Here is a 17,141-nt window from a genome sequence, read left to right on the forward strand (position 1 = left end):
TATAGCTAATATATTAAAGTTCATTTATAAAGGTTAAGATGTGCATAACCAAGTGGGTTCATCCGTTATAGTTAAAATATAGTTAATAAGGTGAAGTTCATTAATTTAGATTGGAATGTAAATAATCAATGAGTTCACCCATTATAGTTAAGCTAATGCTAAGAAGATGAAGTTCATTTGTTAAGGTTAAAATGTAAATATCTAAATGAGTTAATCCATTATAGTTAGAATGAAGCTAATATGATGAAGTTCATTCATTTAGAATAAAATATAAATAACTAAATGAAGTTCATCCAATTTAGTTAAAATATAGCTATTACGATGAAGTTCATTTATTAAGATTAAAATGTAATAACGAAATGAAGTTCATCCATTAGGATTACAATTTAGGAAATATGACGAGTTCATCCGATAATTGTTATCCATTCATTACGTTCAAACTTTTCCTTAACACTAAACCATGCATATAATTTCATTACATGCTTTCATTCCATCATAACTTGGTGAATTCTTTCCATGCTTACTTATTTTCATTAACAATAATAGAATACTTTCCATAATCATATCTACAATCTTTTATGATCCTACTTATTGCATTTAACAAGATGACTATATTCATGCATTCAAAAATTAACTCCATTAAATCTCCATTATATACTTACATAATGCATCCATACACGCTAGCACTAAGTATGAAACAAGAGATACAAAAGTATAACATAACACATGAATGATCTCGAAGTTCACCCCTAGAGGGCTACATCTCTGGGTCTGCTCAACTGCAAGACCCCTCTAACAATTAATTAAGTTAAGATTACATAAGGTTCACATCATTACATTCCTGCCCTTTTAGGCGAGCACAACAATATACAAATGACCACTTCAGTCGATAAATCCTAAATGATCCCTACATAGAAACGGATCCATCTGAGCATATTAAAGGAACTACAAAGGTCTCTTGTCTAGCGGTACTCTAACCTGGGGACTTGACCAATTACGGCCAAACAGAAAACAACCAGACGATAGGGTCCAAACAAACATATCAAGGAACTTGCCATTACTTTAAATAAAAGCGAAAGAAAAAATTAAACCTTGCACAAGCAATAACCTGAAAATACAATCTTTTCTCATGTTGATTTAAACATTTCAATGTCGGTCAAGTTTTCTAAATGAGCTACATTTTCAAAATATCCAAATATAAATATCTCATTGATTTTATTTTTACTTTTCAATTTCTCTATAATTTGTTCCTCGATAAAATATTATTTAAAAATTATCAATTAATAAATATATTTTACTTCAACAATTTTTTGATTAAAATAATATTCTATCTTTTTCCCAAAAAGATACTTTCCCATTAATACTGATACCAAAATTAAATATTAATTAATATATATTTATTAACCCATGATTAATAAAATATACATAATTAAAAATTAATAATACACAATAATATAATCAAATATTAATTATTATATATATATATTAATCGTCATTAATAAAATATATATTAATAATGCTCAAATTTTAAATTTATTATTAATTAATATATATATTAGTCTTCATTAATAAATATATATTATTAATAATTAATAATTAATTAAACTAAAACCCCAGCGGTTGGGTACACAGACTAGCAGTAATGTATATATTTTTTTTATATAAATATATATATATTTCTTTTTTTTTGAGTTTTAATAACATTTCAAAAACAAATAAAACTAAAACCCCAGCTGTTGGGTACACAGACCAGCAGTAATGTATATATTTATATATATATATATATACAATTTTATTTTTTTTGAGTTATAATAACATTTCAGAATCAAATAAAACTAAAACCCCAGTTGCTAGGTACACAGACTAGTAGTAATGTATATACCAGCAGTAATATATATATATATATATATATATATATATATATATATATATATATATATATATATATATATATATATATATATATATATATATATATATATATATATTTCTTTTTTTGAGTTTTAATAACATTTCAAAAACAAATAAAACTAAAACCCCAGCTGCTGGGTACACAGACCAGCAATAATGTATATATATATTTTGTTTTCATAACATTTCAAAAACAAATAAAACTAAAACCCTAGCTGCTGGGTACACAGACCAACAGTAATGTTTATAGTTTTATTTATTTATATATATTTCTTTTTTTTTTCAATACTCAGAAATTCTTTGAGAACAAAATGGGGATATTTTCTAGAATAGCAAAAGACCAGCATAAACATACTCGTTTTAAAAAAAAAAAAAATAGAAAGCACCAGGAAGCCTCAAATAAAATAAAATAAAACTAAAACAATAATAAACTAAAATCTCCAATTTCTTTCATTCACAGACTCTGTAATATTTTCTAGAATTTCAAAAATAAACACCATTTTGAAGATTTTTCTAGAATATTATTGTTTTTTCCAAAACACATACTTGTTGAAACAAAAACTAAACCCAACAAGCAAATCTTGAGCATAATGGAGATCATTGCCCAAACAATGAATCCACCCAATTCCCACACTTGAAACTAAAATACATAGATTCAAAACTCAAATGCCATTTCAATCAAGAAATTTCTTCAAAGGAAAGCAACCAGAAATTTTATTTCTTTCTTTTATTTATTTATTTATTTTTCTTTCAACAAAGGAAACAAAATAAAGAATCCTACCTCTCTTCGTATTCCTAGCAAGAACTTGAAGGAGAGTTGAACCTATAACTGTAGAAAAATCCATCTTTCTCCAAACTCCCCATTCTTCTCCATCCAAAATTATTTTCTTTAAAAAATTAAACAACCCCCAAAATATTTTTCCAACCTAGGTTAAAAGAATGAAATTTTTGACCTAATTTTTTAATTTTGAAATTTAAGCACTTTCTAAATAAAAAGAAAATAATTATTCTTTTCAACTATTCAAATAATTTAATTTGATTTTCTAATAAAAATTAAAATGCTTCTCTCTCATTTAATTTTAATTTCCCCAATATTAACTAAACTATCATTTGTATTTCATAATATTGACGGGGATGAAATATTTGAATTAATTAATTTTCAACGTCAATCTTTCACACTATATCAAATATACATACAACTTAAACTTTCTTTTCTAATAAAAATTGATTTTCTTAAATAAGTAAAATTAACCTTTCTTTTCTAAAATGCAAAAGAGATTAAGCTATTCCCATTTCAAATAACTTTAAATCTTTTTTTTTAAGACGCATAAACTAATTAAATTCGTTATTTAAAATTAACCATTAAATTAAACTCACCACAAACATAGTTATAGCGATCTTTTAATTTAATGATTAATCACCTAAAGAAACATATATATATTTTAATTTCTTGATTACTAATGCGTAAATGAACACATTAATTCAAATTAAATACTTAAACTTGCTAAAGACATACATAAAGTGATCTTTTTAATTAATGATTAATCACATAAAATGAACTTATTTATTTTAAATTTCTCAATTACTAATGCGTAAATGAACACATTAAACTAAATTTAATTACTTAGGATAAAATACTCCATTTTACCACACGCAAGGCAGGCAACCCAAAAAGGCCCCCCAATCATACGACATGCAAACCCAAATGAAAAAGGAAACTTGATGGACCACACACGATGCTCACTTGATCATGGCTAAGGCAAGATGAGGGTTTTACGACCAGCTAATCCAAATTCTAAGGATAAAACAGGTATACTCAACCTTGTGAATCCTGATGGAGATGAACCTCACACCTAGGTGATACTGTACCTGCAATCTCCTGCAACCATGAGTCACGCAAGCATGCATATATATATATATATATATATATATATATATATATTCAATGAAGTCGTTAGCTCAAAATTTATAACAAGAATTAGGGAAACAATTAAACTTGCACAAAAATCTATGCAAAGGCACAATAACATGTACGCACATTATTCATATAATCTAATCTACAACATTACATAATGGTGAATCAACCATCCAAGAATGCCACATAGAAAAGTTCAACCAAGGTCAAACCGGTTTTACAAAGCCGACTAGGGTAGGGGCACTACATTCTCCCCCTCTAGGCTTCGACTTACCCCCGAAAGTCGTAAGGCTAGATGGAAAACATGCAACACGTATTAGCCCTAAAACTCATTTAACAATTACAAATTGCACATATGAATCTTTCTATAATAAAATGAAACATTATTGCTAAAACCTATAAGAATGTCCTTATCCATAGGCAAGATACCTCTAAAGCCATACACTTCTTTAAAATATTCTAGGAATTATCCACAATCATAACAGAAAAACAAGAATTTTCTTCCTTTCATTACACCAATCAAAGCATTAAAAGAGGTAAACAAAAATTCCCATACTCATTCTACCAAGTAGGACAAGAAAACATGCCATCATGATCAATTTATTTTACCAGTTCTTCTTTTCACAAAGCTTTATTGCATAGAACTAGCTTTATATATAAATTTCTATAGCCAAGTTATCTTTCAATGAATAAGAGCAACGTAAATAACTCCATTGTTTACACTTTCCAAGCATAAAAGAACTTCTCCCAATGACTATGTCTCATAACATAGAGATGAGTTAGCACCATTTAATCCATGATTACACATAATAACCATCCACATAACTAGATGGCACAACACAAAAGGCCACATGTGAGCATGTCTAATGCTCGGTCAAAGATAACATGCACGATCAACATCTCTATGCCTAATCTCAGAACAAATAACATGATCCTAAATATCGAACATCTCACTCAAGGTCTTGATGGTGCTAGGGTACACCATAGCGGTGCTACCTTCCATACAAGACCCTCATGAACATCCCTTGTTGCATAAGGTGTTTAGCCTCCAAGAGATAGTCACCACTCATAGGTAGGTAGTGGATCTTAGCTATATCACACAGCCTCACATACCCCCATCCTCAAGGTTCCATGCATCTACTTCCTCGTATACACTCAACCAAGACTGTCTCTTATGTTCTTGGAGAGGAATTCACATTGCAACATAAGAAAAGCATACGAAAACAACAAGAATAAACTAGTATAGCCACCAAAAGTATGGAAGAATAGAGCTAATAATCATCAGTTCCAATAGTAAGGGAAGAAAATAATTTTGGAATTGCAACATCAAATCAAGTAAGAACAAGATTGCAAGATTGTGGCTAAACCTTTAAGGTCAAAATAAAATAAATTGTTGGCCCACAAGGAAATAAATAAATAATTAAATAATAAAAGAAAATCATAAGTGCACATTACATCACTATGTGACTAGCAGCTAGTCACCAACGAGGAAGGAAGGAAGAATCGTCTAGCTATTGCAATAGCTCATCATGTGGTGTGGCCTAGTTACACATCTACATGGCATGGCAGTGTGCACCTCAACATCACCCTGCATCATGCCATCACATGGCATGGCTCTACCCTAAACTTGTTAGTAGGCCGCATGAAAATGTCTACTACATCCCGCATCGTGTCTCAGCACGGCATGGCAATAATCCAAGTGAAAAAGGCATGCAATGGATGTATCCCACATGGCAGTGTACCTCATGGAAAATGGGTATGCACAGGTCACACTCTGCATAGCGACGTTCCTCTCAGTATACCTGCTGTAAGCCAGAGGTATACATGGCTAAGGTCCACCCACAAGTCTACCAACGCTAGTCAATTGGTAGCACATGTGAAAAATAACATGCCTCTCATGAAGACAAGGCAAAGGATGCTCCAATAAAACCCATGATTATGCTCAAGAACTGTCACCAATTATGCCCAAATAAAGGATAAGAATAGGCTAGCACACATGAACCTTATAAATCAGTTCATCACAAGGGAAAGTATGGAGTACACCTATAATATAGTTTCATTATGTAACTATATTTTTCCTTGAAATAGAGAAGCTACAATTGCTTTGCATCGACATTACTTGTACGTCATTCCATACTATTCAAGGAATGGTGACTTCTAATACTACCCCTTCACATACTAACTTATCAACAACCCATGGGTTGACACTCAGTAAGGGAACAAATATGCAACATCACATAAACAATATGGTTTCCCATACTCATTAGCAACATATCCCCCATGGTTGATTACTTCACCATTCCATGGGCACACATAGCAAGTACGGGTTTCTTACAACACACAAGGAATACTACCATTATTGGTTTAGTCATATTTATAGGGAGTAATTTTCAATGAGCTATCATCTACTCAAGGAAGGTTTTAATTATGCTTTTCACATGAATCACTAAATAAAGTTTACTCTAGATACACATACTGAAATTCTTAACAATTCAAAATTACAGAAGGAAATAACGTCATTCCGGTATCTTTCTCAAATTACACTAAGCATTTGCATTGACATTTCTAACTATGCAATTTTATTTTCTAAAGCGAAAAACTTTCCTCATTCAATTAGAAGCCAAAAGCAAACATACAATTTCATATGCATTATAAAAATTCTTCTTAAATCACTGCATTCTTAATAGCATTTAGAAAAAAAAAAACCTTATAATTTAGGCAAGAGGAAGAAGAGAGAGTTGGAAAATCAACTACTTCCTATGAATACACAAGATCAACCCTATATGCTTAGATATAAGTCTATCATTTTAGTTGCATGGTTTTCATTTCGCTATCTTTTTAGGAGGATGCCAAAACAACCTAACATGACATTTCCAATTATCATGGTTGCAATAGAATGTTCTAGTTTTTCGAACAAGAAATTAAGACAAACAATCTTTCAGTAATACAAGACCTATTGAGAACACTCACCATCCTTACTTTGATACAAAACATATCATAAATCAGCAACCTATCATTGAAAATTCAAGGTACAAAAAGAAGATAAGCGAGGAGCTATCAACTAAATAATACACACTTATGCATACACATCAAACAAGCTTTTCATTAGCACTTTCTAAACACGATAAGGAAATTACACATATCCCAGGCAAGTTCAATGGAGCATAGCTAAAATAGATCCTTAATCAAACTAGTTTAAAGAAGCACATAAAACAATCTTTCGTGGAACACATTAATACACTCGTAAAGCTACTATAACATGTTCTCTTTTGGTACTTCTTTCACAACAAAGCAATTTCACAAAATCAACTATGTGCATATTAATGCACTTACTTAAGATGGAATTTAATCATATTACTCCTATAAAGCACACGGAGAATCCTTAATGTAAACACACAATTTTCTCCCAGTAACCAATATTTATCTTTCAAACCAAAACCCTTTTATAATCTAAAAACATGTAAGCATTATAAGGCTCACACAAGTGCTCAAGAAATCGCAACCTTTCTCTTGCAATAAGAAAAACTCAAATAAGATTTAATTACCCATATCAAAAACATGTTAACTTCTAGAGAGAGAGGGAGGAGGAAGGGTCATAATCATTCAATTTACTACCTAATAAGCATTCAATAGCTACCATACTAGTCCTTCAAGTGAACAACACTAAGCTAGATCATATCCATAAGAAAGCACATTTCATAATTTTAGATTCAAGACAACACTAACCAATCCAATTGGATTAGTCAAAATAGTTCAACGAATCAATAAGGAAGGTACATACGACTATCTTTCAGATTAAGAGAAATCATAGACCAAGACATCAATAGGTAGACAAAGCTCATATAATCACTCCCAAGCACCCACATCAAGAAGGTGAAAACAAGGTGTGAACACACGCATTACACACTAGTTAAGGTCTGCTCAATCACACACACGACAAGGAGGACAAGCATACAACATAAGGTAGATACACCTCACACCAACTAAGGGTAAAAGTGAAACCAGAGATCCCAATGTTTGCAACCTGGCTCTGATTCCAAATGTAATGCCCTGCTAGGAAACCTCGAAGGGTTAAAGCTAAAACACTCAAATGGAGTGCAAATAATTTTTAATTATTTTTTATAATAATATAATAATAAGACACAACATGATGATACATTGGAGTTATCTAGCGCTTAGATAACACAGCGGAAGGCAAAACTAATACCTAAAGGGTTTCCCAATGTGATTACATAACTTAACACCTAACTCAACTCATGACATCTGATCCAATTAATTAGGTTCTCTTAATTACATGCTAATACTTAAGGTATGGGTATAATTTGTTCGGTAAATTAAATAAATAAATGATAGGACATGTTCACCCATTTAGGTTGAAGATGAGGTTAACATGAGGGAATTTACCCAATGAAGTTAAAAACATAGATAACTTAAGAATTCACCCATTAAGGTCAAAGTATGGTTAACTTAGCGAGTCCATCCATTTTAGATACAATATAGCTAATATATCGAAGTTCATTTATAAAGGTTAAGATGCGCATAACCAAGTGGGTTCATCCGTTATAGTTAAAATATAGTTAATAAGGTGAAGTTCATTCATTTAGATTGGAATGTAAATAATCAATGAGTTCACCCATTATAGTTAAGCTAATGCTAAGAAGATGAAGTTCATTTGTTAAGGTTAAAATGTAAATATCTAAATGAGTTCATCCATTATAGTTAGAATGAAGCTAATATGATGAAGTTCATTCATTTAGAATAAAATATAAATAACTAAATGAAGTTCATCCAATTTAGTTAAAATATAGCTATTATGATGAAGTTCATTTATTAAGATTAAAATGTAATAACTAAATGAAGTTCATCCATTAGGATTACAATTTAGGAAATATGATGAGTTCATCCAATAATTGTTATCTATTCATTACGTTCAAACTTTTCCTTAACCCTATACCATGCATCTAATTTCATTACATGATTTCATTCCATCATAACCTGGTGAGTTCTTTCCATGCTTACTTATTTTCATTAACAATAACAGAATACTTTCTGTAATCATATCTACAATCTTTTATGATCCTACTTACTGCATTTAACAAGATGACTATATTCATGCATTCAAAAATTAACTTCATTAAATCCCCATTATATACTTACATAATGCATCCATACACGCTAGCACTAAGTATGAAACAAGAGAAACAAAAGCATCACATAACACAAGAATGATCTTGGAGTTCACCCCTAGAGGGCTACATCTCGGGGTCTGCTTAACTGCAAGACCCCTCTGGAAATTAATTAAGTTAAGATTACATAAGGTTCATGTCATTACATTCCTGCCCTTTTAGGCGAGCACAACAATATACAAATGACCACTTTGGTCAATAAATCCTAAATGATCCCTACATAGAGATCGATCCATTTGAGCATATTAAAAGAACTACAAAGGTCTCTTGTTTGGCAGTATTCTAACCTGGGGACTTGACCAATTATGGCCAAACACAAAACAACCAGGCAACAGAGTCCAAACAAACATATCAAGGAACTTGCCATTACTTTAAACAAAAGCGAAAGCAAAAATTAAACCTTGCGCAAGCAATAACTGGAAAATAGAATCTTTTCTCATGTTGATTTAAACATATAAATGTCAATCAAGTTTTCTAAATGAGCTACGTTTTCAAAATATCCAAAGATAAATATCTCATTCATTTTATTTTTACTTTTCAATTTCTCTATAATATGTTCCTAGATAAAATATTATTTAAAAATTATCAATTAATAAATATATTTTACTTCAACAATTTTTCGATCAAAATAATATTCTATCTTTTCCCCAAAAAGATACTTTCCCATTAATACTGATACCAAAATTAAATATTAATTAATATATATTTATTAACCCATGATTAATAAAATATACACAATTAATAATTAATAATACACAATAATCCAATCAAATATTCATTATTATATATATATATTAATCTTCAATAATAAAATATATATTAATAATAATTTAATAATGCTCAAATTTCAAATTTATTATTAATTAATATATATATATATATATTAATCTTCATTAATAAATATATATTATTAATAATTAATAATTAATTAAACTAAAACCCCTACTGCTGGGTACACAGACGAACAGTAATGTATATATTTTTTTTATATAAATATATATATATATATATATATTTCTTTTTTTTAGTTTTAATAACATTTCAAAAACAAATAAAACTAAAACCCTAGCTACTGGGTACACAGACCAGCAGTAATGTATATATTTATATATATATACATATATATAATTTTTTTTGAGTTTTAATAACATTTCAAAAACAAATAAAACTAAAACCCCAACTGCTGGGTACACAGACCAGCAATAATGTTTCTATATTTTTTTTATTTATATATATATATATATTTTATTTTTTTTCAATACTCAGAAATTTTCTGAGAACAAAAAGGGGATATTTTCGAGAATAGCAAAAGACCAGCATAAACATAGTATTTAGAAAAAAAACCAAAAAACACCAAGAAGCCCCAAATAAAATAAAAGCAAACTAAAACAATAATAAACTAAAACCCCCAAATTCTTTCATTCACAGACTCTATAATATTTTCCAGAATTTCAAAAATAAATAGCATTTTGAAGATTTTTCCAGAATATTATTGTTTTTTCCAAAACACATACTTGCTAAAACAAAAACTAAACCCAACAAGCAAATCTTGAGAATAATGGAGATAATTCCCCAAATAATGAATCCACCCAATTCCCACACTTGAAACTAAAATACATAGATTCAAAACCCAAACCCCATTTCAATCTAGAAATTTCTTCAAAGGAAAGCAGTCAGAAATTTTATTTCATTCTTTTATTTATTTATTTATTTTTCTTTCAACAAAGGAAACAAAATAAAGAATCCTACCTCTCTTCGCATTCTTGGCAAGGTCTTGAAGGAGAGCCCAACCTGCAGTAGTAGAAAAATCCATCTCTCCCCAAACTTCCCATTCTTCTCCATCCATAATTATTTTCTTTCAAAAATTCAACAACCCCCCAAATATTTCTCTAACCTAGGTTAAAAGAATGAAATTTTTGACCTAATTTTCTAATTTCAAAATTTAAGCACCTTTTAAATAAAAAGAAAATAATCATTCTTTTCAACTATTCAAATAATCTAACTTGATTTTCTAATAAAAATTAAAATGCTTCTCTCTTATTTAATTTTAATTTCCTTAATATTAACTAAGCTATCATTTATATTTCACAATATTGACGGGGATGAAATATTTTAATTAAATTAATTCTCAACATCAATCTTTCATACTATATCAAATATGCATACAAATTAAACTTGCTTTTCTAATAAAAATTGATTTTCTTAAATAAGTAAAATTAACCTTTCTTTTCCAAAATACAAAAGAGATTAAACTATTCCCATTTCAAATAACTTTAAATCTTTCCTTTTTAAGACGCATAAACTAATTGAATTCGTTATTTAAAATTAACCATTAAATTAAACTCGCCACAAACATAGTTATAGCGATCTTTTAATTTAATGATTAATCACCTAAAAGAAACATATATATATTTTAATTTCTCGATTACTAATGCATAAATGAACACATTAATTCAAATTAAATACTTAAACTTGCTACAGACATACAAAAAGTGATCTTTTTAATTAATGATTAATCGCATAAAAGAAACTTATTTATTTTAAATTTTTCAATTACTAATGTGTAAATGAACACATTAAATAGAATTTAAATACTTAGGGTAAAATACTCTATTTTACCTCATGCAAGGCATGGAACCCAAGAAAATCCCCCAATCACACGACTCGCAAACCCAAACAAAAAAGGGAACCCGATGGACCACACATGATGCTCACTTGATCATGGTTAAGGCAGGATGAGGGTTTTATGACCACCTAATCCAAATTATAAGGATTAAAGAGTTATAATCAACCCTACAAATCCTGATGGAGATGAACCTCGCACCTAGGTGGTAGTGTACCTACAATCTCCTGCAACCATGAGTCACACAAGCATATATATATATATATATATATATATATATATATTCAATGAAGGCGTTAGCTCGAGATTTATAATAAGAATTAGGGAAACAATTAAACTTACACAAGAATCAATGCAAAAGCACAATAATAGGTACGCACATTATTCATATTATCTAATTTACAACATTACATAATGGTTAATCAACCATCCAAGAATGCCACATCGAAAAAGTCAACCAAGATCAAACTGGTTTTACAAAGTTGACTAGGGTATGGGCACTACATGAGATCCCATCACTGGATATAACATGACCTAAATTTCCAACCTCTGATCTGAAGAATGCACACTTCAATAGACGGTCATATAACTAATTATCCCTCAAGCACTGCAATACCTATCTCAAGTGCTCCTCATGCTCCTTCTCATTCTGAGAATATATCAATATGTCATTGCAAAACACAATCACAAACCAATCAAGGAAAGTGTGGAATACCCCATTCATGAGACTCATGAATATAGCTGGAGCATTCGTAAGACCAAATGGGACCATGATGAACTCATAGTGGCCATATTTGGTACAAAAATGTGGTATTGTGGATATTTCTCTCCACAATCCTCAACTGATGGTACCCTGACTTCAAATCGATTTTGGAAAACACTTTAGCACCCTAAAGCTGATCAAATAAGTCATCGACCCTTGGTAAGGGATAATAGTTCTTGATGGTCACTTTATTCAACTGCCAGTAATCCATACATAACTAGAGGGACCTATCCTTCTTCTTCACAAAGATGATTTGTGCACCCCAAGGGGAGATGCTAGGATGAATGTGACCCCTCTCTAAGAGTTCCTCAAGCTACATTTTGAGCTCATTAAGCTCATTTGTGGTCATCCTGTAAGGTTCTCTCGAAACTATCTCAGCTCCTAGTACAAGATCTATGTGGAAATCAATCTCTTTGCTAGGTGGCATACAGGGTAACTCAGATGGAGACACATCTGCAAACTCCTCAAGGATGGGATGATAATCTAGGAAAGGCTCCTTCTCATTTTCTTCCTCTTTGTCACCAATGGTGATAGCAAACAACTGACATCCCTTTCACATGCTCCACTTAAGCTACATAGCGGAAATCATACAAAGAGACATGGGCCTCTAAATCTTTGAAATAACTATGGAGGTACCCTAATCGTCCACACACTCAATCCTCTTCTGACAAAAAATCCATCTTACCTCTATGGGTGTATAGCCAATCCATGCCAAGAATAGTGCCATAAGATCCTAGAGGTGTGACTCAAAGATCTACTAAGGTGGTCATACTCCCAATCTGAAGCTGACAGCCCCTAACCACTGACTCAATAGACACTCTAGCTCCTAAAGCCAACTCCATGTCCCAACTAACACCTTGCCTAGATGCCACTAGCCCGCAATGCTCCACTACCAGTGGAGATATAAAAGAATCAATAGCTCTTGAATCAAAAAAGATAGAAACACTACTACCTCTGATCATATCTGTGGCCTCTATGACTATGGCCTAATGGTCTACCTAGTGGTTGTCAACTGCTGTGAAGACTCTATGGGACTTACCTATGTTCCCAACTGTAGGCTCTGAACTAGCCATCCTCTGACTACCTGCCATCTGACCATGTGGACACTCTCTCGCCATATGCCCCATGGCCCCATAATTGAAGCAAGCATCACATGTTTGGAACTGTGCACCCTATTTCCTAGAGAATCCCTGTCCTCCTATCTTGTTTGAACCATTGAAACCACCCCTAGAGGACTACTGAGTCCATGCCGGAGGTGTGTAAGGACCCTGTGATCTCTGGTCATACTTATGACCCTGTGAATGCCACTGCTTGGGTTTAAAGCCCTGTTGTCCCTATGAAGGCCTTTGCCTCTGATTCTACTATGACTGCTATGGAGGAGGGGGTTTAAAGGACCTCAATGAATTCTTGTGGTTACCCTTCTAGTGGGCTTTTTGAAAACCAAAAGACTGTGGTGTAGGTTTTCGGTTCTGATGCCAATCCTGTGTGTCCTACAATCTACCTTGAATCTCCTCTGAAATCAAGGCCTTCTCCATGACAACTGGAAGGCTCCCTGAAGTTGTTATCCCAATAGGCCCTGTTATCTCAGCATTCAATCCTTTGATGAACTGATTGATGAGTAACTTCTCATCTTTCAAGTAGTCTACGTAGGGTAAGAGCTTGAAAAACTTGCTCTTATACTCGGACATAGAGAGACCCTTCTGTTGAAGGTCATGGAACTCATCTATCCTACACTCCTTATAATGCTCTTATAGGTACCTATCTCTGAATTTCTCTATGAAGATGTCCCAAGTAATAGTGTCTCCAGATAAATCATTCTTCTACTCCTCTTGCATCCACCATGTGGAAGTTGTCCCTCTCAAAAGGTAAATGGAAATCCATGCCTTCAGATTACTCTCATAGGGAAAAAATGTGAAGCACCTATCTAAGCTCAAAAGAAAAGCCTCAGTCTCTACCCCATCAGTAGATCCTGCAAAGGATGGTCGTTGAAGGCATAGAATCTCTCTGATCTGATCCTCGGGATCACGGGCTACTCTTTGAAAAATAACTGGTGCCTCTACTAGGGGTGCCTTAGGTAGATGGACTGACTCAGGCTCATGGTTAGCCTGAACCTCTATATGGTGAGGAGGTGGACTCCTACTCCACTCTTTAGCTATGAATCTATGACTCCCAGAACTCTGGTGTTCTTTCTGTCGATCCACTGTAGAGAGTCTATCCTGAACTATGCCTATCAGGTTTTGGAGTGAAACCAAAATGTCTCTACTGGGGTGAATCAGTTGTGTGGGAGGAACTTCCTGATCCCCTTCTAAATTTGGCTCATCCTGCACAACATCCTCACATGCCATGCGATCACGTCTAGGACCCCTACCACGCTTACGAGCTTGTCACGTAACCGATGGCATCCTTAATGATCAATAAAATAAAATAAAGTAAATAAATAAAATTAATAACAATTCCTTAAAGAAAGTAATTATTAAAAGCAAAACATAATGGAGAAAGGTTCCTAGTGTTGGAAACCTTGCTCTGATACGAAAATGTTCATGCCCAAACTTTTGGGCAAAAATAGAACAACAATTTTTTTGTAAAACAACATAACTTTATTAAATAATTTACATTTAAAAAGGAATGAATAAGTTTTGTCTTAACTAAGGGTCAACTCTGGGTTAAATATAATCGTTTACTAAAGTTGATTTAATTAACTAAATCAATATAGCGACAATAATTAGAGAAGACTAATTATTTTCTAAGAGGGTCATCGCAACTTAATTAATTAATCTAATTAATCTAATTAATTTCCTCTAATTAAAATCGAGAGATATTACATATCTCAATAGCATTTAAAATACTCAAGGCTAAATAAAATGATGATAATGTTAACTTATATTAAAAATAATTATTTGAGCAACCACAAAAATGTCTTTAATTAAATTAATAAAGTTAACCTAAATCAAATATAATATAGAATTAATTCATTCATTCAATATTACATTCAAATTTCAACTATTAAATAATCGGCCAATAATGACCTCATCAGCTAGAATTTGCATAAAACAAATAATAAATTTCATTAATACAATCCCCCAAATTAAATTTAACCTAACATCCATATTTAATTAAATATGAAAATTATCTATATAATATTCTCATTAATAACCCTCGTTAATAAAATTTAATCAATTATGCGAATAATATAACTATATAAAATTAATCCCCAATGTTAAATAGGCCTAGATAATAAAGACTATTTTAAAATTAATTTCCTCCCTAGTCAATATAATAATTCCCATATATTGACTATAGCTAAATGGGGGAAAATTCTTTTTCAAATTTTAAAAAGAATTCCCCCTCTTCTTATTTTAGTAATATTTAATTTCAAACCCTAATTAGGGTTGAGTTATCTCTTTTTATTTTATTTTAAAAATTAACCTAATAGTCCATTCTTTCTAAATGCTAACCCTAACCCAAATATGGGCTAGGGTTGCATATCTTATTCTTTTATTTTTAATTTAAATGCTAACCCTAACCCGAAATTGGGTTAGGGTTGCATATTTTATCATATCTTATTCTCTCTTTTTTTTCTTTTTGCTTAGGGTTTTGGTGTGTGTGTGTAGGTTTAATGGAGGCGGATGAGGATATAGAAAGGGAATGATCGTAGTGTAAAGGAGACAGTGGCCTCAAACCACAACAGCAGTGGATATAGCAAGACAGAGTTGAGGGAGGCGGTGGTGGCTACTGCGGTGGCCACCCATAGTGGCGGCCGAGTCCGCCACTGGGGGTCACCACCCACAGTGGCGCCGCAGGAGCCCCTACGGGTCATGGCTCGTAGTGACTCCATAGGTGCCCCTATGAACTTCGACCCATAGAGTGGGGCCCGAGCCGCCCCTGTGTGCTTGCGAGGGCTTGGGGGGGGTGTTTGTTAGCTCCCAGAGACAACTGAGAGGGGGGGTTGAATCAGTTGTCAAATAAATTCAAACCAAAAACAACTTAACAAACTTTAATGGTTAATGCCAGTAAACCAGTCTTTCATACCGGTAGACAGTTTTAACAGTTAATAGCAATACTAATAAACATTAATGCATGAAACAAAAGGACAAAGTCATCCACAACACATAACACCAATATTTGTACATGGAATCTCTGTAAGGGGAAAAACCATGGTGGGAAACCTTACCCACAATTAGATGATACTACTGCAGATAGTAAGTGTATACAAATGGGGTTTGCACATGCAGAAAGGCCAAGCGCCTAGAGCTCACTACTCAACAACAAATGGGAAGTCACACTAACTTACAGTTGGATGGTTAAATCCAATATGGATGTACTGCTCAGATTAACATCTTTCTATGCTGGATTCAGTACCAGTGTAGTTCTGTTTGTCTTTCACAAAAACCCTCCTTCAATCTTCAAATGATATCTGCATGTATAGCTCTGCTTATTCTCACATATACCTTCACATAATCCTTTTTACATATTCCGCATTTGATCTTACAAATAAGATCTTACATTTATACCATAACCTAAGACCAATTTTAGTAGGTCGGCTCTAAAGGATATTATAATAAAATCAATTTACAAAAACAATGTCCGATGCAATAACTGATCCAACATGTCAGCTTGATGCATTTAAAATAACAATAAAATCATCTCCATGATGTGTAGTACTGATCAGGAAAAGATAATCCTGCCGATGCTTAACTTGGACCTATTTGCTGGTAACAACAAATATGCAAACTCGAATAAACC

The sequence above is a fragment of the Cryptomeria japonica genome, chromosome 11 (assembly GCF_030272615.1).
Source record: "Cryptomeria japonica chromosome 11, Sugi_1.0, whole genome shotgun sequence".
In the NCBI taxonomy this organism is placed as follows: domain Eukaryota; kingdom Viridiplantae; phylum Streptophyta; class Pinopsida; order Cupressales; family Cupressaceae; genus Cryptomeria; species Cryptomeria japonica.